Source organism: Protopterus annectens, chromosome 7.part0 (genome assembly GCF_019279795.1).
Source record: "Protopterus annectens isolate FY-2018-M chromosome 7.part0, PAN1.0, whole genome shotgun sequence".
In the NCBI taxonomy this organism is placed as follows: Eukaryota; Metazoa; Chordata; order Ceratodontiformes; family Protopteridae; genus Protopterus; species Protopterus annectens.
The window spans coordinates 857845623-857862283 of record NC_056739.1 but is presented as its reverse complement, the minus strand read 5'-3'; the positions used below and the strand labels follow the sequence as shown (position 1 = coordinate 857862283).

General features: G+C 37.7%; 1 protein-coding gene and 1 long non-coding RNA gene across 3 annotated transcripts in view; one reads left to right on the top strand and one right to left on the bottom strand.

Annotated features, from left to right (window-relative positions):
* LOC122806742 overlaps window positions 1-6281 on the bottom strand; it is a 1208783-nt gene extending 1202502 nt beyond the window's left edge. For both annotated transcript variants that reach the window (XR_006365548.1, XR_006365549.1), the window contains exon 1: window positions 6060-6281. This is a non-coding gene — a long non-coding RNA (uncharacterized LOC122806742). The remainder of the gene's footprint in view (window positions 1-6059) is intronic.
* Window positions 6282-7423: 1142 nt separating this feature from the next.
* Window positions 7424-16661, top strand: part of ASPN (asporin) — a 433787-nt gene continuing 424549 nt past the window's right edge. The window contains exon 1 of the mRNA XM_044077412.1: window positions 7424-7534. The gene's annotated coding sequence lies outside the window, so the exon portion shown is untranslated. The remainder of the gene's footprint in view (window positions 7535-16661) is intronic.

Sequence of the window (16661 nt, the reverse complement as noted above, 5' to 3'; positions counted from 1 at the left end):
TGGCTTCATATGCTTCAGTCACAGCCATCTCTAATTTAATAGATTGATTCATCACTTGTGCAATAATTACATTTGGATCCTCTGTATGTATGCTACATTCAAGAGTTGTTTATATTGGTTTATATTTAAAATATTTTATTTGTAATCACATACATTATTTCTACTATCTGGCATCAAACTACCAGCACCCACTTCTCTTTTCAAACCAATTTGTTCATAAATATTTTTGCAGGCTAATATACCCACATCCAGAGCCACAGCCCCAATTTGTGTGTTATGTGCAAACAGAGTTATCTAAATGATTATGGTTTAGCTTATACCAGAAAAGGAAGGAGTGACTTTGTAGGTACTTCCCTTATAACCAGTCCCTTACTAAACAATAACACCTTTACTATTTCCTCCTGTGTTTGAGAACTCAGCCAACCTTCTTCCCATGTCACCGGCCTACTTCCCACATCCAGGTTTCACATCACTTTTATCAACTTTGCATTTAGAACAGGATCAAATGCCTTATGGAAGATCTAGAGGGCCACCTGGGATTTTTAATCATTACACAGACACATTTTATCCTTGGTCAACCCACGGTTACAGCCTGTCAGCTCAAAGTCACAAAAAATTAATCCGGCCTTCTCCTCAATTTTGACATCAACTTTTCAGGGATTGACTTGAGACTAACTAGTCTGCACTAAACTTCCTTCTGGGATCCACCAAGTACAAAATGTCATCAATCTAGTCCTGCTAAACCAGCACTATAAATGAGCTCAATGACATAACAGAATTATTGCCATTACACCATCTTGGCTTAAGGAATCTTCTTAAAGAATCTTCTGGGTTTGCATCTTTTTTCTCTACTAACACTACTTCTTTTACAGACAGACTAGGAACTAAGCTAGATGATGATGGTGGTGGTAGTGGTGCTTTAACTATGGTGAAGAAGGATAACTCTTTCTCATATAAGTCACAAAAACTGATGATAATGACTGCACTCCAAATTACGTAGTAATTCAAGACCTTCTGGGGCACAGATTTTACTGCTACAGTTAAGATCACACTATTTGCTGATGTGCCAATTTTTATAAATGTTTTACAATCTAAGTTGAACCTTTTACAAGAACAATAAATTCTTTATAGTAAATTGAATCTGGCCAGGAATTCTGCACCATCTTGCTATACTGGTAGGATCAACTTATCCACTTGACCTTTGCCCTCTTCCTCCACAGATAAATTCCTTCAGCTTTTAATTATTGTCCACAACTTCTCCGCTGGTTGATAAAAATATGGCTGACCTGTATTTAAAAGTAAAGGGACTAAAAATATTTTCACGGCTTATATCTAACTAACCATATCCAAAATCAAGAACTTCTAGTTTTTTGTATTATCATTTCTTTAGTCTCCTCCCACATATCTGTAGCTGCTATAACAGAAGCAATACCTCTAAATACATCATCTTATTGTGTCCCCATAAATATGAATATTGCTGAGCCAATTCAAGAGTGGGTACATAATTTATGTCTATAGCCTTTGTTTTATCTTCATTAATTTTATATCCCGAAAAGACCTCACAAGACATCTGCAGCAGCTGGAAAGGCCACAGAAGTACCTCACAAAGAGGATTACTGGCCTCAAACAAATGCCCTACACTGACCGCCTCAAAAAACTCCAGCTTTACTCCATAGCATATCGCCTACTCCGAGGTGATCTCTGCCTAACATATAAAGTTATGTCAAACCCAGAGCTTCTGGACATGCTACACCTACAGAATTCCCAATCCCTCCAAGCTACACTCTCTAGGGACCTAAACCTTGTCACCACAATAAACAGGACACGCTGGAGGGATATATTCCTGTCCCAGAGACTTCCTATACTCTGGAACAAGCTACCCATCTATGTCAAGCAAAGTTCTTCATTAGCACTCTTCAAGAAGGTTGGCATAATGGTTAAGGTGTTTACCTTCCAGACACAAGGTGCAAGGTTTGATTCTCACATGGGCTAATTGTCTATGCTTAAAATAGCCCACAAGGGCAGTTAGCCTAGTACTAATCTATGAACCTATGAACTGCCCCAAACTAGCAGCTACACCCACTGGCATTACCTGCCCTAAAATTAAGGTTAACCATACTAAAGAAGATCTTAGAGTCTGTGCTCACAACTTACACAGATTGGTGTCTGTTCTTTTCTTACCTCTATTCCCTTTCCGGATATGAAAAACAGCTTTTGTGCTTTCTGAAAACATTAACTTTTAGCCTTAAGGAAAAGTGCACTGGCTATATTTAAATAAAACTAAATTATACACTGTTCTATTAAATATGTTTAAAAAGCTATCATCTATATTAACTTCCAATAATTTCAAACTATTTTTCACTGAATTGCTTGCCTTGTACCTTTAAATTTTCCAATTCCTCCAGCAAATAATGCACAGAACTCTTGAGATTAATTGGTTGTACCTGCGGACAGCTCGTCTCCATGGAAATATAATCAGCAATGAGAAAAAGAACAGCTAACAACTCTGAAGATGCAAGAAGGAATCTTGTCAATTTCACTCATAACAGAATGTACAACTGCATTCATCCATAGACTTCTTGAATCCCACTGAATGTTTGGCAAAGGAAAAAAAGACAAGCTAATATCAATGCATATGCAAGAAATGTAACACTTTGCATGGCTTTCATCATTTTGTCTTATTTTTCAAGCCTACTTGGTTACACTTGCATTCACCATGTTTTCGTATTTTTTTAAATCTACAAGATTACACAAAATGCATGTTTTTAGATTAAGCTACTGGCATTAATCTAGACATTCACCTTTGCAAAAATAAGAGAAAACATCTCAATTCAACATATAATTTAATTTGCGCACTTTTACACCAACCCCACCCTTGCAGCCCAAGGTTATAGTATATTAACTTAAGCTTGCTTTTGTCCAGCCTCTCTTCTTTTTCACATTGCTAAGCCTATATTTTTTACAACTAAAAAAGGACTTATTTACGTTAATATCTTTATCACATACATCAATCACTAAAAAGACCCACCCCCACATTTAAAATATTCCTGACTACGTATTACACAAATCTGCTTTACTACATAACATGCAGTTTATATCATGAAATATTTTATACAAATACTATTAAGAATGCAAATTGTTTCATTTACAGTTACTTTTTCCCTTTTAGTGTCCTTCTAAACATTAATGACAAAAATGTGGTCTATGCTTTACAGTCCACCCACAAATTTAACACGGGCAACAAAAGTCTAATCTTTCTCTGCCACTATTTCTTGTCAAGTCATATTTCATAAATGTGATCGATGCTTTTCAATCTCACATTTACTAATTTCAGTGTTGCTGGTTTTCTTCCTGTTTATCACCATCTCCCAACACCAGACTCTCATTCAAGTCCAAAATTCTACCGTTTCTTCTAGTCAACTCCTGTGCTTTTCTCGATCTGTCAAGCATTCTCCTTTGAAACATTGGAAAATGTTTCACTGGCAAAGTCTCTATGAATTTTTTTTATCAAAAAATGAGAAGCAAAGTCTTCTACTGTTTGATGGCTCACTGTTTTTGTCAAAATTTTTGTATTTCCTCCTCAGCCAGTTCTGCATCAAAAAATATCTTCAATCCTCCTGGAAAATATTTTCTGAAGACAGCTGGACACAGCAACTTGAATCTCACACCTGCCTTTTAACATTCCCTGATTGCTGGGATAAATTTGCTTCTCTTCTGCCTGGTACACAGGGAATAATCATTTTCTATAAATGCACTGCTGTCCCCAATTTTCAAAACTTTTCCTGTCTGCCACAGCTTTGTCAAGAGCAACTCTTTCTGCTGGCATGATTGTATCTCCAAGATATAGGCCTTGACTACTTTCTCATAGCCAGACCCAGACAGCACATACAATGTGCCATGTCAATCAAGAAATTCTGGTGCAGAATAGAAGTCCAGTTGTCCTTTTGCATTTTTGCAAAATCAATACAGTCTGATCCTAACAGCTTGTTCAGCACAGCAGAATATCTCATACCCTCTCTGCAAGCTCTTTTCCCCAACTTCACCACTCTCTAAAACTGCTCCTCCTAAGAAGCCCCATGTTAAACCAGTCTTCTCTCCAATTTAGCCTTCAATCTCTGTAGTTCTATCAGTTCACCTAAGCAGCAAGTCAAAGCTTCTTCCACCTTTTCCCACCATTTGTTCTCCAACTTTGCACATTCCTTCAGTGTTCTGCCAGTTCCAAACACCAAGGGCATCTGATCCACATTTTTCTTTAAATTACTGTATGCCATCTCCTGCACAAAAGCTGAAATCCTAACCAACTTCTGACAAACAGCTGAAAGACTCTTCCCATCCAGAGTTTACTTCTCTCCTCTGCTGATAAACTTCCTCTTACTTCATCCAAACATCTTCCATGCTGGCATCTAGGCTGTGCAACTACTAGCCAGCAGCTGAACTTCATCCAAACTGATAAACTATACTGACCCCTTTTTCTGATTTTCAATTTTCACTTATAGAGAGCTCCAAGCAACCTGCTGATCAATGTGCATCCATCTTGGAAGTTTGCTCCTCATTACTGTTGATTCATTTACAAATTTACTCCCTGTTAGTAAACAAAAATATTTAGGAATATTGTGTGATGACATGCTTTCCTTTTTATAATGATACTGACATTGTTATACCCAAAGTTACTCAACAGTGTAAGGCTGCCTATTTTTTTTACACTTACTACTGCGGCTTATCATACTACTGACATTAGCTTATTACTTCCAAAGCTGGAGTATACTCATTATGGTCTATCTATCTTCTTCTTTCGGCTTTTCCCGGTTAGGGGTCCCCACAGCGGATCACCAGTCCGCACATGATTGGCAGTGGAGTTTTTATGGTGTCGAGTTGCCAGCCCAGCGCCCAACCTTCCATAGAATGCACACACACACCTAGGGCCAATTTAGAGTGTTCAATCCACCTACAACATGTCTTTGGGATGTGGGAGGAAACAGGAGCACCTGGAGGAAACCCATGCAACCACAGGGAGGACATGCAGACTCCACAGAGAAGGCACCCCAGCTCATCATGGTCTCTCTATAAACTACAGAAAACAAAATTCTAAGATTTAGCTAACTTGCTAGCAATATCACTGCACTTCTTTTCAAACAGCAAAAGTTCACCTATCTACTAAATATTTTCACTTTCAAACTGCTTAACAGAAAATTTCACAACTTGCTAACAAATTATCTGTTCCTGTTATGCTCTCCACAATAATTCTACAGTCAGATTGAATAGATTCTAGTTCTCTCTCTAGCTGTATGCAAAAAATATTTCTTAAAACTGTTATTTGAAATCTGGCTATCTTTAAGAATGTAATGAAATCTCACTGGGCAAAGGACTATAAAATGCTCCAGGTTTAAAACATTGGTTAATGCATGTGCCTTATAAATGTCTGCATGCTACAGTGTTACTTACTAACCACTCAACATTCTTACTGGCTGACATTTTAGCAGTGTCATCATAACTTTTGCTTTAGTTGTTTTATGTATATTGTGTATGTTACTCTATTAATGCATATTATTTATGTTATATGCCATACTTCTGTACTGTTATAATATATCATTTTGTTCTTGGATATATTTTGTACTACTATTGCATTGCCACATGGCACAGGTGGCTGAGAAGGGACCTGTACTAATCCACCAATCCAGTTCATAAACATTAAATAAATACATAAAAAAGACAACCAAAGCTTACCCCACACCCACTTTTCAATAACAGCACTAAAAGAAACAACTTTAGAAGGTTCATTAAGAAAAAACAACTTTCTCTTCCTTGTCAATGCAGCTTTCGATGTGCCTGGAACACTACCATTGTCATTCTCCAAGATGCACACTACATGTTTGAAAACAAGTTTGAAGGTCAGTTAGCAGGAAATATCTTTGTTCATCTCTACGTCTCTGACACAGCAGACCATCACATGTGCTTTAAAAGCTAGCTCACATTATAAAGGACTTTCAAGGGAATCAAACTATATACTAGTTGCAAAAATAGAATCTTTCAGAAGACATTTGCAAATATGGGATACAGACCTGCAAAATACAGTGTGGGGATGGATTATTTTTCCAGCAATGGATCTGAGTGAGAAGCCAAGGTTGGCTGTCTAGCGTGGAGTTGGTTGGTGGTATTCCTCCACAGAAGCACTATCTGGAGGAAGGTCTAGTACTGCACTGCAAAGCACAGCAGTTTGTGAATCCTCTGTAAGCAGCAACAAGCACTGGCTCCTCTTAGCAGAGTAAGGCATTGCACCATGTCTGCTGTCTGACACTGAATGCCACTGAGGTGAGCCAAAATGTTATTAATAAATATACGGAAACACTTTCACAGCAAGTGTTCTATGCAAGGGGAAATCTTAGTGGTTGTGGGGGCAAATAAGGTAAAAACAGATGAAATGGTGCAGCTAGAAGTTTATTCTTCATGAATGATGGGAAATGTTAGCTGTTGTTAAACTCCGTTCTGTAGCTTATCCAACACTTAGGTAAAGGGCTAAAAGAGGTGGCCAACTGGAAATTATATGCTGTCAAAGTTAATGTACCGCTTAGAAGGCATACACAATTTTTGTTATGCTTCCTGTTATGCTACCCAAAGCAGTGGTGAATAAAACTGGAAATATTCATAACTAACCAAGTGCTACACCAGCTTCCCAAACTAAATCAGCAAGCCTGTTAATCTGACATCTTGTTTCCTCTGTAATTCAATCAGCTAAACATCTGATTAACTGTTACAATCTAAAAAAAAAAAAAAAAAAAAAAAAGAGTAATAATTTCTTTAAATCACATTTTCACCCATTTAAATCACAGTCAGCTTGTGTCCACATCCACTCCTGGTTTCCTGTAGAAGCACCTCAGCTCACAAAGCCATTAATCAACCTGGTAATCTGAATGTTTTAAACTACAGAAATGTTTATTTAAATTAAGTTTCTGAAAAGTAAAATAAATCTTGTATGCTGCAAGCATGGAAAAGTACATAGAAACTATTCCGAGCAAAATCTGTGGTTCACAATGTCTAGTCTTTTAAGACATTACTTTAGAGCTATACTTTATCATTTATATATTGTTTATTTTAATTACATTAGTTTCTGAATTGACCACTGTTGATCAACGTGGACTCTACTAGAAAATAAGTAATTAATAACTATTACTGTCTGTGCTTTAGTCGCATAAACTGTCAGGTCTTGTCAAATTTTATAATGTATTACTACACAATACTGTGTTTTAAAGAACAGTGAAGGACTTGTACATTATCTGTTTGTAAAAGAACTACTATACACACTTCAGCTGCACATGGCAGCAATCATGTTTCTATTTCTGTAGCAGGTTATTTTTATAAAAACTGTTTATGGATTAGATATTTACTCTGCAGTGGACCGGTGCCCAAAGAAACATCAGATACTGCAGACGTGAATCAGTATAGCATAAGAAACGTTTACCCCTTTACTGTTTTTTAATCTCTAAGATCACACATTCCACTTTAAGCAGAAAAGAAGACAACTGTACTCTCAAGAAAGGTATGTTCTGATTTTTTTTCTAGCTTAAATGTTTTATGTTGCTGTCTAAAGCAAGAACTCTAAAAGAACACTCTGCATAGAGATGTAGACAATTGTAACCAAAGAACACTTGCAATGTTTTTATAAATGAACTGTATATAGTTATTTGGAACAAAAATAGTACTTGTCATAAAAAATAAAGTGGGAAGAATACCTGTACCACTGTACAAATGCAGTACTGAATATGCACATAATTACAACTCTTTGTTAACTTGTACCATGTAGGAACATAATTTATTTTCCTTCCTCAAGAATTTTTACCTTATTCAGCAATGTTTTTCAATAAGCTGTTCCCTATGCGATTTCAGTACTTCCATTCTTGGAAGTGTGGCATAACACAGTACATAATGAAGCAAACAGGTTTGTGAATTAGCAGGGTCACTGAAGCCTTTTTATAATGAAATCTTGGAGAGAGTGACTTTTGTGTGTTATTTATGCAATAACTGAATAGCATGACAAATGATGGCCGTTTTGTTTTCATTTAATGATTTGTCTGTGCATTTTCAATATTTACTGCTTTTGTGGAAAAAAAAAACACGACTGTTATTCTTCATCACCGAGGAAATGCAGTTTATGAGTGGTTCTGTAAGCTAGGATATTGTAACAAATCTGGTCAAACTGCTTGCCCAGTACTACAAAGCACCCATCTGTGTATTTTTTTGGTTACCTGACATCTCCCCCATTTCTAACTTCCTCTGGGAACCATCTAATGGGATGTAAAGGGAATGAGGAAAGCAGCAATACATGACAGCATTACTCCCATCCTGGTGGAAGCAGACACAGGCAGGTTTGGGACAAAGGGTACATAGCAGATTAAGAGCTAGCAACATTACATATGCCAACAACTGCACCATGACTTTTTCTAAGCCTTAAACCTGCAGTGTTCTGTTGCCTATCCAGCCTATTAAGCAGAAGCAATTTGGCGCAGTCTGTAAGAACATGTCTGGACTGAGCTCTAGAGCAGACATGCCTTCTGTGTTTTCCTGCGCCACCCAGCCTGGTGATTTTTCGAGCCCTGGCCTCCATCAGATTTTGACATGAGATCCAGTCTCATCACCATGCACCATCCCCCATTCCTGCTACCTCTCTCAAATGCCTGATTCACTATTTGATTCTTGCTGTCTGGGACACAGACAGGTTCTACCACAGCTGTACACCACAAGAGCTGGCTCACCAGCAATGTAACTAACAAAACAAGAGTTTATAGCAAAGAAAAAAAAAGGACTTGGTATACCTAAGGCAAGCACAATCCCAAGAAGAAAGACATCACTTTAATGACAGATTTATGAATGATATGGCATCAGATTCCTGCAAATGTTGTGGTCTGAAAATATTATATATCCAAGAAAAACAATCATATTTCATCTCACTTAATTCAGCTAGACAGGTCCTTATCTCAGTAGCACACAATAATGTAAACGGCTACAACAAAACAGTATACCTGCAGTGACCTTTATAGCTGTTTATCTTAATGTGAAATTTTAGCAATTGGAAACAGAAATTAACCTAAATATTTGCTAATTAAAAAACATTCATCTGTCCAATACCGTTGATTTACAGCTGATTCCGTAGCGGCCCCTTAAACAGCACTATCCACAAAGTATAAAGAAGGAAGGAAGGAGTGGAAGTAGACTGCTAAGCCTTTGTGCCAAATCACACAAATACCATATACTAACCTACAAACATGTTAGAGTTGGCATAGCCCCTAATGCATGTCACTGGAATGTGGAAAGAAACACAAGCATCTGGACAAAACAGAAGCAAACACAGACAGGACATGCAGACACTGCAAAGAAGGCACCCCAAACCAGAACCAAACTGGAGAATCCCTTACTGTGAGGTAACACATCTGTTTGCTGCACCACTACATAATTACGCAGTATTTCCAAGAAGGGAAAAAAAAAATCAGACATTGTAAATCAATAACCCATTTGATTTCAAAGAAACCGCATGCTACCATGCTGTAAGCAAACAACTTTTCTTGTCTGCCTTACTCTTCAGTGAGAGGAAGTACAATGATATTTGGTCTGCAAGAAAGTTATCTGATGTCTTTTTAGACTTTTAATTGGAAAAGAAGTGCACTCGTAGTTAATGGCATTTGGTCAAGACTTGCTGGGTAAAAAACTCACAGAAAAGCTGTAGTGTCACAATATAAAACAAGCTTTTGACAGGTCTTTTAACATATTTTAAACTTACTAGAGAAAAGAGATACCTGTAAAACATGCTAGTAAAGCTGAATATATTTTACAGGGATCTTAATAGCATGTACTGACTTACTGTAACAGTGTTGGCATATCACACACAGATTAAAAATGGTCTGAAGTTGCACAATGTTGTAAACTGACCTCCACAGCTGCTGAACACATTGGCAATCAGCTTAGCACATGCCTTCTGAGAGTTGATGTTGACAGTTACTGACTGCCGGTATGTATGTACAAATAGATGACAGAAACTGTGCTCAGGAATCTACTTACATGAATATGACAGCAATTTAAATTTGTCAACTGGTAAACGGGTGCGTACATGCAATCCTAATAGCATCGTGACTTTCAAGCATGACCAGGTCACATACGAGGGATAGTAGTCAGGCAGCTCCAGCTACAAAATGTGTCCTAATTCCCCTACTAGATAGAAGTTATATATATATATATTGTACTAAACTAAAGAATACTTTTAGCCCGTAAACTGAACTTCTCTATCTGTTGCACATATTCCTAATTCTCTACCTCATTAACCAGCACTAACCATTTTGAGGGTTAGTACTATAGTCATAGTTACAAGGCACAGGGTTTGATTCTTATCTTTGAAAGGGAATTTGGCTAGGCATAAAATGGCTAACAAGGGCAGTTAGCCTAGTACTTACCTATGTATGAAAATACGAACACTCTATCAATGTCCCTGCAAGGCAATAACCCATTTCTTCTTGCAAACTGTGCATATTTCATACAACATTTGGAAATAAGCTCTCAGACAGGAATCACTTGAATGTTCCCACTGCATTTTCTTTCTTGTTTCCTTACACAGATCTTTTGGCCCTCTTGTGGCTTTTGTTGTAAATCCAGGAGCATCCAGGTGCTGTCTGCAATGTCTCCATTTTTTCAGTGTTCTGTAAAGATGGGGCCTCCAGAAGTACATGAAGCAGGTCAGATGGGGTCATATTAACTGCCTTCAAAGTGAAACAGCAACCCCCTCAGTGTTCTTGTGCTCCCACATAACTTACTTTTTGTTAAGCCATCTGAAGAAATGCATTCCCATTTTAAGTTGTTACAGTCTCTTCCAGTTACAAATACATCATATGGTGCTTCATTACTCAACCGTTTTCACTGTGTGTATAATCTGATGGACTGTTTTAACTTCCAGGACTGGTTCTTTGCCTCGTGCTCACTGCTTACTAGGAGAGGTTCAATTTCCTCTGCAAACCCTAATATGATAAAGTGGGTACCAGAGATCAAGTTAAATACTTAAGCTACTATAGATCCCTATATTTCTCCAATTTTTATAAAGTCCTTATTCATTACTTCCAACTGCCTTGTGAATAAAGCCCACTGTCAGGCTACGTATCATATTTTCTAGTCTTCTTCCTATGTTACTTCTGAACCACCTTCTAAACTGCAGTCCTTGATGGCCCATGGGTATAGAGGCCATATGTTCACTACACTGTTAGAAACAAGTCTTTTGCACAAGCTTCATTCACCAGAGGATATGTCAGGGAAGAAAGAACCAAGTCCAACAGACTGCTCCCTTTCCTTAGAGGAGGTTGGGCAGAAGTGAAGACCAGGTGGAAGTGCCCATGTTAATCTTTGGCTATAGCATGGCGTAAGAGAGGGGAGAGAATCTGCAACTATCTCCTGCTTACATTTTGGCATCAACAACAACAAAAAAAGAATCTTTAAGGGCATGAACTGCAGGGCAAAGACCATTGCTTCCTTCATATAAAACTGAATCTATTCAAACACCAAATTAATGCACGTGCAGTGAAGAAAGGGAAATTCCATGTCCCTACTATAAGACTGATCCAAAATCTAGTGTGGGTCTGTAAAGATTCTGTCAGACTGATGGCAGTTCCCAAGAAATTCAGAATAAGCCAAACACATGATGGTCCTTTTTAAACATGGAAAAAAGAAAAAAAAAAGTCATACTGAAACACAGTTACTCCAGCATTAATTATTTTTGTTCTAATCTAATTTGGTACTATTATCGTACCCAGTAATCTCGCCAATACTTCATGTATATTACTAACTTTTGACTTACTACTGGGCTGTCTGTCACTAACTTACCATGTTGCAGGCTTGCTTTTTATGCATGAGGATGAAAAAATTCAAGTACTAAATTAAATTATGCATTTGGGTTATACTTACAGTAATTACATTGTCTTGCAGTACAAATGGTGTGCCACACTGTCTAATGTGCTCTGCTTTGGTAAGACATTGAACGAAAATCAAGTAAAAAAAATGTAACCCAGTCACAGCAACTCTGGTAATGGAGTAGAATGGAGGAGAAAACAAGTGAGAGGGAGAGAGATCAGCTAATGGCAGCTTGCCCTTCATGGACAGGGAGGCAGTATCGAATGGAGAGAAGGTACATGGCAAGTATCACACAAACCAGAGGCAAGTGCTTGGCTTTGTCAAGCCATGTCTGTGTGGTAGCTTTCATCCAGGCATGTGTAGGAACACGTACAATCTAAGAGAAGAGTTCTACATGTCAGCTGCTAAGGGTGGGGTAAGCATTTGTGACCTAACACACAATTGATCTTTACAATAGTACTCTCACACACACACACACTCACACACACACACACACACACACACACACACACGAGTTCTTAACGCATTTTAACTGTTAATAATCTCTACCATCACATTTAACTAATGGCTCAGGTCATGCTTGAGAAAGTACTCTGGACCAATCCACTTAACCAATTAACAAACTTTAGTAAGTAAGCAAAAAAATCCATGCAATGTATAATATTTTCTCCTTGCATTCCTGTTTAACAAAAGAAGATAGATAACAAGAGAATGGAGAAAGGAGAGTTTGCCAGTAGGGATGATTGTAAATAGGGGTAAGGACAATAGGCAAGAGGAGGTTGGAATTTACTGGAGAAAACTGGCAAAGGAGCCAAGGTATTGGGAGTGAATAACTAGGCAGACAGAAATGTTATAGAGTGAGATGAGGGCAAGATGACATTTAGACTGCAGGCTAGAGACTGCCTTACTTAACCAGGGATTGATATCAGACTATAGGTAAAGAGAAAGGGATAGGAGCATCATTAAGTCAAAGGCCTGCACTAGTAGAGGTTTTACTTGAACCTAAAACAGAGGCTACTGTTAAAAAAGGGACAATTAGTAAAGCATATAAAATACTGGATGATAAGTATAAGAATCAGAGGAGTTTAGAATAGATTGGGAAGAGAGACTGGAAAAGCAATTCTCAAGAGAAGAACAGAAGGACATATGTATGGCTCCCAAAGATGGAAAAGGTCCAGAAGGTTTAGAATTTTTGCTTGGAACTGTTTGCATAAGTACTTCTATACCTCAGGTTCAAAGACTTTTTTCCTCCGCTAGACAGCAAATGCTGGAAGTGTGATGGAGAAGAAAGAGTTAACTGGGAACATATGTTTTGGTAGTGTAACAAGTTGGCAGATTTCAAAAAAATCCCTAGAGAATACTCTGTCAGAAAATATTGGGGGAGCAGATGGCTGTAACTAAGGAAATTATTCTTGTGAGCTGGAACACAGAATATGAATTGCCCAGCATCGTAAGGCCTTGTTAAGTTTAATTTTGCTGGCTGCCAAAAAAGCAATTACTAGAAAATGGAAATCCAAGTCTAAATCGAGTGTGAAGTACTACATATTCTAAAAGAAATAAAAAAAATGGAAGAGAGATTTTTAGAAAAGGGAAGGAACAAATTACACAGGAATAAATGGAAATTATGCAAACAATACATGTGGAATAATGTTCAGGAGGAGTAGTGAGATTTAAGGGTAGGCAGGAAATGAGCAATATATGTAATATTGGACTGGTGACAGTTATAGAGAAAGAAAACATGTGATGTATAATGTGTGGAAATGGGAAAAAATTAATATGGTTTATTTTATTTTCTCTGAATGAATGTTTGCCTATGTCTTAAGTGATTAAGTGTTTAAAAGAAAGAATTCAGATTACCAGATGGACTAATTCAGTAAATTCAAGTAACACTTAAGGCACCATCAACCTTGTCAAACACACCCTGTCTGAACTCTCCCCCAATGGCTGCCCCTGTAACTCAGTTATACGCAGTGATCTTAATTACAACTGCTTTGGTACATCATCTATACAGCTAAACAGGTTACTCCATCAATTCAGCCTAGAGCAGCACGTAAAGGGACTAACCAGATATAACAATGAACTGGTACCATACAATATTAGATCTTATAATCACAGCTAATCACTGAAGTGGTATCAACATCCTGCCCAATGGACAAAGTAGTCATCACTGCCTTGAAATATCCTTCTGGTCCTTTAAAACCACAAAGCGATCTACTGAGTTGATTACAACTTGGCCATTCCATGATCAAAAACTTAGGATTCTCGACCAAAGTTAGAGCAATCTTGACTGGTCTACCTTATCCCTCATCCAAGATGCAGCAGACACATTATCCTTCTTCATAAACATCCTCAGCTCAGTCCAAAACCTTTTATTCCCAACCACTCGTAGGATACTAAGGGGTTACAATTATATCTAAATAACAAACGAAATCAAGAATATAATTAATGTAATTAAATAAAGAGATTAGGCTTGACCACTCTGGAAAAAAAACACCAGTAAGGATTAACTTCAGAAATCCAGAAAAGCAACCAACTCAGTAAAATCTTTATATTTTAGAGAAAAGCAAACAAAAGCTACCAGTTCTCCCAAACACTTTTGAAAAGAAATAAAATCCCTCACAGGTTACATATCTTCCACTACTTCCACAACAAAAATTAACATGGCTAACAGCTTCTCTGCAGATGACTGGAAACACTTTCTCAGATCATCCATCCAGGTTATCAATTATTTTTCATCTTCCTCAAGCCAAAATACACAAGATACCAACTTACCCCCAAGACTGCATCCATTAGAATGAGAAAGGTGCTGCAAAAATTGATAGATATGGATGAATGTGGTTTTGCGGAGGGGAGCCATACATTTGACAACATTAATAGAACAATGATGATCAACAGGGAAGCAGAAAGTAAGAAAATACTGCTGTTATTGGTGGGTCTTGATGCAGCTAAAGCATTCAATGGAGTAAGCTGGGATTTTTTGAGTAGGGTGATTTGCATTTCCTGATACAATAATAAGGTTAATTAGAAGGATATATGAGGGATCCGAGGAAAAAATCAAAGTGGGAGGGGTCCTCTCTGATAACTTGTGTCTGATCAGAAAAACCAGGCAGGGGTGCCCCCTTTTCTCTTTGCTATCCAAGTTATATTTAGTACCATTAGCAAAGAAAATAAAGGACTCAGAAATTCAAGCCTATAATTGGCACAGTGCTCAAGAAAAGTTGGCTTTAACTGGAGATGATATTTTTGGGGGGATATAAAATTAATGAAGATAAAGGCTATATTTGTAAACTATGTATCCACACATTAATTGGTCCAGCAATGCACATATCTATGGGGCATGAAAAATATGAAGTAATTGGGAGTATGGATAAAAATGACTTGGTTATGGCAGCTAAGGATATGTGGGAAAAGACTAAACAAAAGATAATGCAAAAACTGAGAAACAGGAAGCTCCTGCCAATGGATATAGATAGCAAGATACAAGCAGTAAAATGTTTAGTCCCATCAGTTTTGTACACAGGGCAGACATATTTTATCAATCAGAGGAAAGGTTGTGGATAGTAATTATTAAAAAATTGAAGGATTTTATATGGGGGGAAGAGGGCAAGAGTCAAGTGGGATAAGCTGATCCTCCCAAAAGAACAAGGAGGTTTAGGATTATCTCACTTGAAGACACATTTTACAGCAGCACAGTTAAGGCTCTTATACATAACACAAGCAGAAAGCTATAATTCAAAGTGGAAAGGGATAATGAAGCAGGGGGTTCATTTGAGAAATAAGGAAATAATGGGATTTTGGATGCAGATCCTTAAGGAGAATAACAGCAGTCACACAGAATATTATATTTATAAAGTAGGAGAAAGTACACTAAGGACTAAACCGACACAGGAATGGAGAAAGGAGATTCTGCAGACAGGGATGACTTGCAATTAGGGGTACACAAGAGCAGGCTGGAATTTACTGGAAGAAGCTGGTAAAGGAACTAAGGTAATGAGAACAAATAATTAGAGAAAGAAAGGTAAAAGAATGGAAGAAGGCCAAGAAGACATTTGGATTTCAAGCTAGTGATTGCCTTCCCCATCAGGGAATGATATTAGTACATAGACAAAGAGAAAGGGATAGGAGAATCCTAAATGAAAGACCTGCACTAGCTGAGTTTTTAACTGAATCTAAAACAGAAGCTGCTGCTAAAGGGATTAATAGGGCATATAAAATATTGCATGATAACTACAGGAATCAATCAGAAGAGGTCAGAAAAGATTAGGAAGAGAGATTAGATATGCAATTCACAAAAAAACAAAGTGAGAGCGTACGTATGGCTCCCAAATATAAAACAAAGTCTAAAAGATTTAGGATTTTTGCCTGGAAGTGTTTGCACAGATAGTTTTAGGGTCTACATTTGGCTACAGAGAAGGATAAAACTCGAATTGCTAAATTTTGAATGGGACACAGCAAAACAGAAAATTAGCAAACAACGAGAACATTGAAAATAAATGCAATGAATGGCCATAGTTGGCCCAATCAGGAAGTAACGAGATTCATAAGGTAAGTGAAGGGAAGGGAAACCTTTAAAATTTGCTCTATTCCCCACTGTAGTGCAATCTCGGACTTGGTATACACAGTTGAAGGGGTGGGGGCACAGCCCCCCACATAGGTTGGTTGTGTTTGTGATGTTGGCAGAATATGGCCATTCAATGGATTTTTTTCCTATGTTTTCGTTATTCGTTAATTTTCCCTTTTGCTGTGGCCCGTTTTCATTTATCTGTTCGAGTTTTCTCCTTTTC